Source organism: Ovis aries, chromosome 19 (genome assembly GCF_016772045.2).
Source record: "Ovis aries strain OAR_USU_Benz2616 breed Rambouillet chromosome 19, ARS-UI_Ramb_v3.0, whole genome shotgun sequence".
In the NCBI taxonomy this organism is placed as follows: Eukaryota; Metazoa; Chordata; class Mammalia; order Artiodactyla; family Bovidae; genus Ovis; species Ovis aries.
This window is the reverse complement of record NC_056072.1, coordinates 15,953,569-15,966,209: the sequence shown is the minus strand read 5'-3', so window position 1 is coordinate 15,966,209 and position 12,641 is coordinate 15,953,569. Positions and strand designations below refer to the sequence as shown.

Genomic DNA, 12,641 nt, shown 5'->3' with positions numbered 1-12,641 from the left:
GGATGAGTGTTCTGCAGGGGCAGAATTCAGCTTGCTCTGAACATCAGCTGTCTTACCTGGCCTTCCGGGTTGGGGAGTCAATGCTGGCTGAAATCTAGAGGACAGGTAGTCGCCAATCGGGGGAGTATACTGGGGGCTTTCAGACAGGGCTGAGCTGCACAAACGCCCTGGGGCAGGAGGAAGCTTGGAGGGTGTGAGGGTCTGGAAAGAGGTCTTGGGGCAGGGGTCCTGGAGGGAGGAAGGGCACAAATGGAGAGGTGTTTGGGGTGGGGGGCACGCCACTCGGGGGGCCAGTGCTGGTAGGGTGAGGCCAACTCCCTGAGCAGTTTTAAGGCAGGGAGTGGAGGGGTTCCCACGATATAGGCACGTGTTTGGAAAAGACCATTCTGTATGGAACAAGCAGAAGAGATGAGGTTGGAATGGAAGCGGGAGAGGATGTGGGGCAGCCAACAGGGGTTGGTCGTGTTAACACCCAGTCCCTGAGCCGAGGCTGGGCTCCAGGCCCCAGGACTGTGATGCAGCAGGTGTGTGGGGGTGGGGGCCACCTTCCCAAAGTGCTGGTGCCACCACTGTGGACCACACCCTGAATGGTGCCTACCTGGACACTGGTGGTAGAAGGAGAAGAGGTTAGTAGATGGATTCTTAGAGACGTGCTGTTCATATGCTTCAAGCAAAAGGTGTGGGGGAAGGCCTTTCTGGGAAAAACGGGCTGTTCACACTAAAGATGCTTGTCCCCAAGCATAACACAGTACAGACTTCAGAGATGCCTGAGCGGTTTGGGGTCAAGGACATAATTTCATAGAAGTTTTAAGGGCCGTGCTGATTAACCCAGGCTCTGTGTAACCTGGTTCTGCACCGGATGTGTTTTTCTCCCTCCTTCTGGCTTCCTTGGGACAGCAGCAAGCACCGAGGTGACAGACGGAAGCCTGGGTTCGTTGCAGCAGCCCTGGATCTCACTCTGTCCCATAGAAAACCAGAGAGGTGGACATCCTCCTTTTTGCTTAGTGCTTCAGAAAGCATGCTAGCCAACCCAGGCACTTTGCTTTAAACTCCTCCCTTGGCTCTAAGAAACAGCGGTGTCATACGGAAGATTTCACTTAGGATCAAACATAACCACACACCAACTCGGGAGACCTCTGTCAGTTCCTCCCTGTTCCTCGCCAGGTCTCTGGCTGTGGGGTCCTGGGGAAAGGAGGCCCACCTGTCAGCACAGCTGACTGATCACATTACCCAGGACGGGAGCGTGTAACACACCGATGGCCTGGAAGGGCCCTCGCAAGGCTTGTCCTGCGTGGGGACACGTTCTGATGGCGGGCATGTGTTCTCGAGGGCACCCGGGACCATCTAGGAAACAGATGTCTCCCCGGGTCTGTGTGGCCACAAAAGGCCCTCCTCTCCCTCCAGGACTGTCCCCAGAGCCACCATCCTGTCACTAGGGCCTCCCTTCCCTCCACTCTGCCTGGGTCAGAGCGGTCACCACCCTGTATCAAAGTCTCGGCCCGGCTCACAGCTGTGTTCTTAGCACCAGGAGGAACGGGGCCAGTCAGTGGTGCGCAACCCTCCCGAGGTCATCACTCCGTCCTCACCGTGGGAAGCTGGTGGCTCCATTTTCTCTGCAGGAAGTCGATGCTGCCGGGAGTGCCTTTCATTCCGAAGTGGAGTGTCTGCGTCTGGGGAGAAACCGCCTCTGGGCTCCGGTGTTTGCGGTGGTGTCTGCACAGCATGAGGCGTCAACCGGAAAGCCGCCTGCTGTGGCTCTGGGGGGCTTGGCGGTGCCCGAGCGATGGCCGATGGCTGAGGTGGAGGCGGCATGGGGGCTGGAGCTGGGAGCGCTGCCTGGGGTGCGGTGTGACCCTGGTGTTGTGAAGTAGCCGTTCTCTGATTGGCGACGGCCTGATTCACAACACCAGCTGCCCCACCGCACCGTGCCAGCCGTCGGACCTCCGTGCTGCCTCTGGAGTGGAGGGGGCAGAGAGCAGCCAGGGGTTAGAAGCAGAATGCCAGCAGAGTCAGCCTTTCATCTCCCCCTCTGCCTACACCCTGTTGACTTTTCTATTTTGAATTGTTAAAATTTTTTTATTGGAGTATAACTGCTTTACGACGTTATTTCTGCTGTACAACAACGTGCATCCGCTTTATGTCCACATCTCTCTCCTCCCTCTTGAGCCTTTCTCAGCGCCACACCCACCCCCCAACCAGGTCATCACAGAGCGTGGAGCTGCGCCCCCTGTTACACGGCAGCTCCCCGTTGCGATCAGTTTCACATGTGGGGGCGCATATATGTCAGCGCTCCTCTCCCAGCTTGGCCCACTGCCCCCACTCCCGTGCCCACATGTCTGTTCTCTGCGTCTGGGTCTCTGTTCCTGCCCTGCAAATAGCTTCATCTGTACCGTTTTTCCAGATTCCATATATATGCGCTAATACGCCATGCTTGTTTTCCTCTTTGACTTCCTTCACTCTGTATGACAGATGCTAGGTCCATCCATTTATCTGCTGTTCTGACTTCTCAAATATGCCACACTCCTCTTCGCCACAAGCTGCTTCCTCCTCCTGGAATGCCTCATTCTCTATTTCACATGGTTTAATATCCACTCCTCTTTCAGCTTTCCAATCCAACATGGCTTCCCGTCACCGTCCCCCGACCAGACCCGGCTCTGCCCTCCTGCGCTTTCCAGGCCTCTGGGCCTCTTCCTGGAGGCTCTTATGACACAGTGTGCGGGGAGCTGTTGCCGCTCGACTCCAGCCTCCCTCTCGGGTCCCCAGCATTCGCCATGTAGGGGATGCTTGATAAATACTGGTTGAGTGAATGCATCATTTAAACTAAGACTTGAGTGGTCCAACTCGTCCTTTCTAAGCATTTGGAAAAGGAAAAAGAAAGCTGGCACCCAGCATCCTCAGGACGTGCACACACTGTTCTGTATGAACAGCGACTGTCAGACCTCCTCACTCACCTCCCCGCCTCTAGGCTCTCATGCCCTGATGCACAGCGACACCATGGGGATTCCTCCAGAGGGCCAGTCGGATCTGGATTAATCTCTCCAAGGCCCTTGCCCACAAGTCCCAGATCCCACGGCTCCTCACTTCCGCACTTGCCCCTCCTCCCTCGTGGAGCTGGCGTCCCCCCAGGACACCTCGTGTGTCTGCTGCTGTGGCTCTGAACACCCCCCCGCCCCATCTCGTGGGCTCCAGGGTCAGCCACTCCTCAGCCTGATCGTGGGGTCCCTGCAGCCCAACGCTGCACAGCAGGACCTGCAGCTCGGCCGCGCTCTACCTGTGGAGGAAGTCCCCACAAACTCAAGAGGCAGAGACACAGGTTTGTCCTTAGTGTCTGCTCTGAGCCATCAGGATGGCCGACATTTTGCCACTGAAGGACGTTTTCTCATCTCCACGGCCACCCTACATGGCCAGTCCAGCCCTCTACCCCTGCTGGCGCCCCACCTCTCACCTGGACAAGGCTCCGTGCATCGAACTCGTCCCGCTGTGGTTCACTCTTTACTGCAGCCTGAGCGACGCTTCTAAAACACGACTCAGAGCCTGTCACTCTCCTGCTTGTCCCCTCCTCCCCTCCCCCATCCATCCAGAGTAAACTGCAAGTCCAGCAGAAGCACACAGGTCCAGGTGGCCCTGCCCCGCCCACCTCCCTCTTCTTGTCCGCTCATCTACGCACCGCACCGTCTCTCTTTCAGATCTTGACACACAGAGCTAGAGCACGCAGCACCTTCTGCAAGGGAAACAATCGGGCCTTTCCTGGGACGGAGCCTTTTGTGAGCTCAAGAAAGTCCCCCTTTCCCTGGGCAAAGGCAGCCCCAGAACAGAGTATGTGGGTGGCCACCTGGTGGGTGGCCTGCACTGGATCCCAGCCCCCACGTGCCCCAGAACAGGGGGCTCACACATCACAGCTGCCCCTCCCTCTCCGCTCAGGGCCCGGTTACCTGCTGTTGCCTCCGAAGTGCCTCAGCTATGCCAGGGGCATTTGATGAGCATGTTAACATTGCTGGTGTTCCAGAATTCTGCACCCATTTTAACCAAAGCTTTTTATCTCTTTATTTCCCATTCTGGCCTGTTTATATTACTTCTTTTTCTTCACTATTTGCTTGGCAAGGTCAAGCTAGCTAATTCTGGTGCGTGTGAGAGTGTGTGTATGTGTGTTTAACGTCACGTAATGATCACTTGGCAAAGGCAATTGGAAGGACGTGACATTTATCTAAGCTTTATAACATCAGAGGTCTCAAATCAACAAACCATTTTCCTGCCTGTTCCTTCTGGAAAAAGATGATGGCAACAGAAATAGGGTGTGTTCCCTCATCAACCAGCTCCCAGGTGTCCATGGGTCAATGCAGATTTTCTTCAGCAGCTGACATCCCCTCAACCTGGCTGACTGGCTCAGGATGGGGACGTGGGATTCAGGGCTCCCTCCCTCCCGCTCCCAGGTTCTGCTGCAGCTGGTTTGAAGGCGAAGCCCAGGAATCTACCCCCACCCCCAGGGATTCTGATAATCCAGATTTGGGGACTGCTGCTCTAAATCTACGGCTCTGTGAAAAATGGACATTTGTATGAACCTTGGTGTGGTGATAAGAGTCTGATAGAGAGTCAGCATCTTCAGATGAAAATGAAATCTCACTCACGTGGCAGGTGCTGGCTGTTTGGAGCCCCACTGGCCCTGTGCATAGGGTACCCTCGGCTGGCACGGCCTCCCTTGGGCAGGAACATGGTGGGCCTGTGGGGTACAAGGAGTAAACATCTCTCATCAGTGATGCTTGGAAGCTGGTGGAAAAATTCCTGCTCTCTCGTCCCACCCAGGCTGGCAAAGGTCCCCAGCTGCCCACAGCAGTAACTTGGAGGGTAGTTACATTTTTCTTGGTCCCCTCTCCTCTCATCTGCCTGGCCTTTTCCTGGTGCTGCCCCCCAACACTCAGCTATGCATTAGCGACAGTGTGAGTGTCTAAGCGTGCCTGAATCTTGAATGCCCATATCTTCCTTGTTCCCACCATTGCTTTCAGCAGGACCAGGATGAGAGGCACGAGGCACTTGCTCTCAGGTGCTGATGCTGCCCGTGTACAGGCGGGACCAGGAGCACCTTCTGAAAATTTATGCCTTGGCCTGTCTTGCTTGCTCACCCTGCTCTCGCCCTGACTTCCACGCAATGAGAACACACACATCAGGCACAATCAACCATTCCAAGCAGGTATTTTGTCAAGTGTGTTATACGTAATGATCGTTCACTGTTTTTCAGAGACGATCACCCTCTGAACGGAGGACCCTTTGGCATTCAAAGCCCGGGGTACGAGGGTCACTCTGCACAGTCAGTGGGCGCCCATGCTGCCACGGGTATGTAAGAATGTGCGTTTGTTTATTCTAAGATGACAGCAAGCTTGAGCCTAAAGGCAGCCTGGGAAGCCTGCCTGCGTTAGCCGGTCTTGGTTGGAAGACTCCAGGTGGGCTTTAAAATAAAAAATCCTGTTTCTGAGAGGACCCACAGGGCTGCTGAACCCAGCCTGGAGTTTATTAGCACAGTTAATATCGCATGCAAATAGATTTCCCCGCCTCGGTCATGCCAGTCCATTAATTCAGCCCCTTGTCTGCTACATCTTTATCCTTGGCAGGTTAATCCTGCCAAATGCCTTTGCTGTAGCACGTGTCATGCCGCACCCACGGCCAACAATGCAGTTTTGCTAATCCTGTTCTATCAGCTTTGTGGCCCTGTCTGGTCAATCCGATGGTGCAAACAGCACACAGAAGGGTTTGGTTTTGTTTTTTTGCCAAGATCTTTCTCCTGCTCTGGCACCCCGTACCCCTTCCTTCTCGCTCTTTTTCCCCCTTAAATATGGTTTCAATTAAATAGTTTGAAAGTCAACCACAGTGTTTGGACAGCTGCCAATGCCAGTGCCTTTCAGACAAGGATGTCAAGGCTCTCAGCGGGCCTCCAAACTCTTTCCAGAAGCCTCACCCAGCTGGCAGCTGAATACGCTAAGTGGGAAGGGTTCAAACAGGAAAATCTGATAAAGATCCACCTCTTTCAAGGCCTTGACGATGACTGGACAGAGGGTGTTGGTATCATACTCTTCCCCTCTGGTGCTACCACTTCAGTGTCCAGTGGGATCATTCACGTAAATTATTATAAAAGGTGCACCCTTACCTGCAAACACCCGTGCCAGGCGCGCACTTGCCACAGGGGAGAGAAGCAACTCCAGGCCCCACAGCACACTGCTCTTCTAGTCTGTGTCGTTGAAGCCAGGATCACCCAAGTTCCAACCCCTGCTGGACCACTTCTACCTCTGTGACCTCAGGCAAGTCCCTTCTTCCACAGGATGGGCAAAAGCTACTGCGTGGGATTGCTGTGAGGGTGTAGGGCCTTCACACACGCTAATCACTGAGGGCGGTGCTGCCACACACAGGGCAGACACTGTAAAGGTAAGCGAGGCTTCGCAGAGACGGTGAAATCCATCACCACACTCACAGCTTCCCGTAGCACACAGGCTGAGCATGGTCACATTCCACGTGAGCCTTTTAGGGTCTCCAGACCCTAAGAGTAAACCTCACTCTCTTGGCAGTGAGTTACTGAAACCTGGCTGTGAGAAGCCCTTTCCTGTCTCCCCACCACCACTAGTCTCTTGACTTATCCCCGGCAGCTTTGGTGGGCACGAAGAGGGGTTCTAGGTGGAGAAGCACAGGATATGTGATTAGATTTCCAGGGACTGAGTTCTGGCCCGTTATGTGACTCAGTACAAGGTACTCAACCGTTGAGACTCTTACCATCCTGATGCTGTGAGGTTTTGAGAGGACAAGGTGATGAGCAGCTGAGACCTGCAAGGACAGTCATCGCCCCTTAAGTAACGGCTCTTTTGAGTTTTGGAGTCTTCTGGAAGGTAAGGGGCTTCCCCCTCCATCCACCTACCATCTCATCCCCCCTCAGCTTGCATGGAGACGTTGTGAGAATCGTGTAGGGAGAGCAGCACAGGGTCTGGCTTCCAATACAAGGTCAGAAGATGAAGCCACGCTCACTGCCGTTAAACCATAATTTATCCCAAAGCCTCAGCTCCACAATCCCTTTTACATTAGCCTGTGCATCAGCCTTTAGGCTGAGCCCTAAGGTGTGTGACTGGTCTGTAAATGACAGTGTGTGCGCAGGTTTAAAACTGCCCCGGTGTTTGGATGGAGCTGAATATAGTCAGTACTTAGATATTTTCCTGATAACCTTGAGGGTGAAGAACCAAACCCATCTGATACCGAATAGATCAGGACAGGCTTCCCGCCCCGGATGTGAAGGGGGAATTCTGCTGCCGGGAAGCGGTGTTACTACATGCTTCCCTTGGCAACTCAGCCGCTGAACACACTCCTTCCTACCTCTCCTGGGTCCCGCTAGACCTGCTGCTCAAGTCTAACAATACAGTAAGCTGAGAACTTACGTTGTCCTCGTTACCGGGCTTGATCTCCGCAGTCATCATCTCGTCGAATTCTAGCTGAGGTGAGAGTAGTGTTTTACTGATTTCCTACTTTGAAGAAATGGAGAAATGTAAGTACTAAACTACTATTTGAATGAAAAGAAAATAGAGGCTCAGAAACGACAATGAACTTACCCAAAGCTGCAGCTCAAAAGTGGCTGCAGAGCTGTGTTTTGAGCCCACGGCTGTCCATCTGCGATGTGATGCTGTTTCTTCTACTGAGCATCTGAGTCAAGGGTCCTCCCAAATTACCTTCTCTCTTTAGCATATATTGGTTCCAAGTTACATGCACAGCAAATGCAATTATTTTCCCTTTCCCTTTAATTTTTGGGTGAATCGTGTACTTAAGGTTTTATTTTTAGGGAGAGGGGTAGGATATGGCCAAAAAGAAAAAAAAACCCACAAAACCTCAAGACTCCTTTTCTGCAAGAATTAGGATATACTAGCCTCTAGCTGGGATTAGGAAAAATCCTATGTAGCCTAAGGTTATACAACAGATCTTAATCCGATTTTCATTTACCAACCTCTTGAACAGAATGGGTTTGCCATACTTCATGCTAATTAAAACCTGATGGAGTCAGGCTATTTGCAAAAATGAGCAGTTCTGACCCTCTAGCCTCCGTGGCTCAGGTGCGTCTATTGAGGCACACCTGTGCATGGTCAGGGCGAGAATTCCTGCTGAGAGGGCAGCCTACCGGCTCAGGTCTGGAGAGTCCTGCTTACCTAGCGGAACTCAAACAGCTCTGAACTTTGCTTACTGCAGAAAAGACGGCCTCAGCGTCCCCCTGCTTTGCAGGTGGCAGGATCAATCACACATCCCCGCTCATGATTAATCTCTCAGAGGCGAAGCTCCTCCTTGGGATGGATTGCTGTAGCTGAGTGCAGCCTTCTTGGGGGAGAGGTGGGAGGCAAATAAAGGCCGAGAGCAGAATAAGCGGCACCCGGCGTCTGAGAAGAGGCTGCTCGGTGCCACGGGCTGCAGGAAGCTTCTCTGAGGTGATGATTCACTGTCAAAAAATTCACTTTTGCCATAAAGACTTAGCATCGTAGAGGGAGTTTATAGTTTCTCCTTTCCTACCACTGTGTGAACTGGGTGCTTAGATGTGTGTTTCCTGTTCTTTTTTAGCCAAATCCAAGTTGGCTCATTCCTGCCTCTTGGGTGGTTCTAGGGTCGCCCTCAGCACTCACATCCTGTCAGAAGGATAGAAGAATGTACTTGGGTTTCTTTACTCAAAAGGTTTTCACTGTGATGGTTTCATACAACTGACAGAAACCTGCTTTTGACTTTGCGCTCAGGACACTGCTTTTCTCATTCTTCACTGAATTCGAAAACACTTTAGGGTTAATTAAAAACAAATTGTGAGGACTTCCCTGGTGGTCCGGCGGTTAGGACTCCACACTTCTGCTGTGGGAGCCTGGGTTCAATTCCTGGTTGGGGAATTAAGATCCCATGCGCTGCACAGCATGGCCAGAAAGAAAGAAAGAAATACTGTGGTCATCTCAGCTGCTAGGTTTGGTTGAAGGGCTGTGTTTGGCGGGGGTAGGGGGGTGGGGTGGTGATAATCGTTGGGTGACAATCCCATAGGCCTTCTTCAGAGCAGGCTAAGCCTTCTTGCCCTTTCCTGAATCATGCTGTTTGTTTCTATTTTAGGAACCAATAAAAATGCAGGAAAAAAAACCCCTTGCTTTAAAGAAACCCAGTTTGTAGAAGCCTCTACTTCTGCAAAAACCACCTAAGGGGTGACTTCAAGAGATCTAGGCTTTCATTTGTTACAAAGCAGGTTTCCTCAGCGCCTTGAACATCGTGCATGAGACACACGGACTTCCTGGCGGGGACAGGCCCACGGTGAGAGAGGTCCATCTGCCTCTCCCTCTGACAAGGGATTTCTTCCGAGAAAGCGCCCCTCCCCATGAGGTCCCGGAAGACATGTTGACGACGGCAGGATTAAGCCAGGCTGACAATGGGAGGATTATTTCCTAACCTGGTGTGTGACAGACGCCTATTAATATATGAACCAGACAGACCCATCTCCATTTCCTGCCAAAGCCGGGGCGTCCATGGGGTGACTGACGTCTCCTGCCCTGTCGCCTGCCCAGGCCCTGGGGAGAGTCCTGGGCTCAGCTGAGAACCCCGGGCAGAGGTGCCAGCAGAGGGGGTCGGGGCTCCAGCACCTGTCTCCCGGCAGTGCCCCTCGGGCTTTATTCTTGGCGTTTCTACTGACAGAGGACAAAAGGGTTTCTTGTCAGACAAAACGCACACCGGGGAAGCGTGCCCAAGCCATTTTTCTCAGGGAAGAAAAGAAGTTGTTGTTTGAAAACTTAACTGGCATTGAGACCTCAGAGGCCTGGCTGGCCAGCTCTGGTTCTGAGCAGACCTACTTTTTCTGCTTTGAAAGTCCCGTTTCCTCCCGCACTTCCTGGCCATGGAGCTCCAAGGATGTCCCCCTGTGAGGTTTTAAGGCCTCGGTCACCACAAGCCTGAAGTCTCTTTGCTCTGTAGAAAAGAAGGAAATAATGCCGTTTGCAGCAACATGGACAGACCCAGAGATGATCATGCTAAGTATGAAGTAAGAAAGGGGAAGACAAATACCATAGGATATCACTTATCCTGCCAGGGAAAGTCACTCAGTCGTGTCCGACTCTTTGTGACCCCATGGACTATACAGTCCATGGAATTCTCCAGGCCAGAATACTGGAGTGGGTAGCCTTTTCCTTTTCCAGGGGATCTTCCAACCCAGGGATCACTTATAGGTGGAATCTAATTTTAAAAACACGACACTTTTTTTTTTTTTAAACAAAGGAGAAACACACAGATCTCAAAATCAAACTTATGGTTACCAAAGGGGAAATGTGCGAGGAAGTGATGAGGTTGTGATTGACATATACACACTACTATATTTAAAATAATCCACAGGGACTACTGCAGCGCACAGGAGCTCTACTCAATATTCTGTGATAATGTATATGAGAGAAAAACCTGAAAAAGAATAGATATGTGTATGCGTATAGCTGAATCACTTCACTGTACACTGAAAGCTAACACAATGTTGTAACAACTATACTCCAACAAAAGTTTAAAAAAACCAGCGCCTAATGCAGTCTTGGAGGAAGGAAGCCTTTGAGTGAAATGTGATTTAACATAGTAGCTAAGGGAGGTTCTGCTTCTGAACAGAACGAGTTATCTCTATGCACCAGAAAATACTCAAGAGAAGATAATGGGGAATAGACTTATGAGAATGTATGAATTATCCTTATTTCACTAACCTGCATAGCCCAGGGTTTGCAGAGATGCTGGTTCTCACACACACTCACATCTAGGCTTGCACAGCCGCACGACACCCCGCCACCCCTATTCATGGTCTGTTAGGAGATCGCCTGAGCATTATTCAGGGAGATCATGAGCAAAATTGAGGGACAAATCACAAATTTCCTGTGGTTACTAGGCAGTTTCGAGGAGCTGGGTGCAGTCACCTCTCGGAGGAACCACTCCCCAGATTCTAGAGCTAGGCCCATCGCTGACTTGACTCTGGCAAAATGTCATGACTGGAGCAGCTCACAGTCCCCCTCTGTTATAGCCCTTAAAGAGGACCCAGGCCAGCTAGTGAAGTCCTCTAGACGCCGGCCCCACGGACCACACCTCAAAGGTGCCTTCCGGTCCTGGGGGCCGTGGCAGCTTTCCTGCTGGTGGAGGGGCTTGCATGCGTGGGGTAGGGCGCTATTCAGAGGAGCAGGAAGGTGGTGTGGACCAAGGCAGAGGATAGAATTTGGGGGTCCGGTAGGGGTCCATGCAGTTTTTCTTTGGCAATACTATTTAAAAAACGTCTCTGTGTAATTTTTAACTGATGAAGTTAAGCGAGGACTACTTAGACAAATAGGGCTTCCCTGATGGCTGGGTGTAAAGAATCTGCCTGCAATGCAAGAGACGCGACTTTGATCCCTGGGTCAGGAAGATTCCTGGAGGCGGAAATAGCAACCCACTCCAGTATGCCTGGAGAATCCCATGGACAGAGGAGCCTGGTGGGCTGCAGTCCATGACTTAGCACCTAAACAACCACCAACCTTGACAAATATTCCTGAGATTTTGCTCAAAGCAAAGCACTTTCGAAACCCTTGACATTTTACCTTAAGCATTCAAAGGTAGCGTGATGAGAAGGGGTCCACAGCAGAGAAAAGATCAAGGACCCCTTCCTGCCAAGGACGCAGCTGCCCTGGGAGGGTGGCCATCAGAATGGGTTTGTAAGACTCACGCCGACATCAGACCTGCCACCCTATCGAGCTTGCTGCTTTCACGTAGCCCGCGACTGCTGTCCACGTGCTCTGGCTTCTCTGTGCCTCAGTTTCCTTCCTGCTCAAACAAGAACACTATGCTTGAACCTCAAAATCAGACATGTGTCTTGCCCTCAGCCATGGCTACAGTTAACTCCGAGCCCCAGTCCTGAAGCCCAGAAAAAACCCTACTGACCTGGAGGCGCTGCTGGTCCTCTCTGGACACAAACCAGGATATCCAGCCTCCTTCATTCCACAAGAAATTTCCAGAAAACAGTCACCGTTATTGTCACACTAACTTCAGACTCAGCAAAGGCAACCTGGGGGTTCAGCTGAATTTCACAGAAACTCTGTGGCTCCAAACGCTCATTTACTGGATTGGTCATTAACGGGCTCAGAGATCTTCAGCATGTATTTGTCTTATATTTGCATTGTTGGGTTCTTAACTTTTTGAAAATAATGCTTTGATGTAGAGATTGGGATTAGTTGGTAGGTATACACATAACATTGTATAATAAATGTGCTCAGTTTGATTGTTGCTTTACGAAAGAAAAAAGAAGGGATGATCCATCTTTACCACTGACCTGCTGCTCTCCTAACTGGGCTGAACACCTGCGGGGGTGTGTGCGGGGGGTGGGCCTGAAGGTGGGGAATCCTGCCAGCTTGGGTCCTCATTGCCGGATTCTCTTCTGCACATGTGTATTTTTTAAGACAGAAAGGCAGGCACAGCTAACATCACAGCACCCTTAAGTGCCTCTTAGCTCTTGTTTGACTCAATGCCTCTAGTGACATGCTTTTATGTGTCATTAAGTATCCCATGGATGGAGGAGCCCGGTAGGCTGCAGTCCATGGGGTCGCGAAGAGTTGGACACAACTGAGCGACTTCACGTTCACTTTTCCCTTTCATACATTGGAGAAGGAAATGGCAACCCA

At 51.6% G+C, this 12,641-nt stretch overlaps 1 long non-coding RNA gene across 1 annotated transcript; it reads right to left on the bottom strand.

The window, feature by feature from the left end:
• Window positions 1-1,911: 1,911 nt before the first annotated feature.
• On the bottom strand, window positions 1,912-12,429 carry LOC121817214 (uncharacterized). Its single transcript, XR_009597396.1, has 4 exons — window positions 7,578-12,429; window positions 7,407-7,493; window positions 6,754-6,804; window positions 1,912-4,717 (listed from the first exon to the last, which is right to left on the bottom strand). It is a non-coding gene; the product is annotated as an uncharacterized LOC121817214 (long non-coding RNA).
• Between the last annotated feature and the right edge of the window lie 212 nt (window positions 12,430-12,641).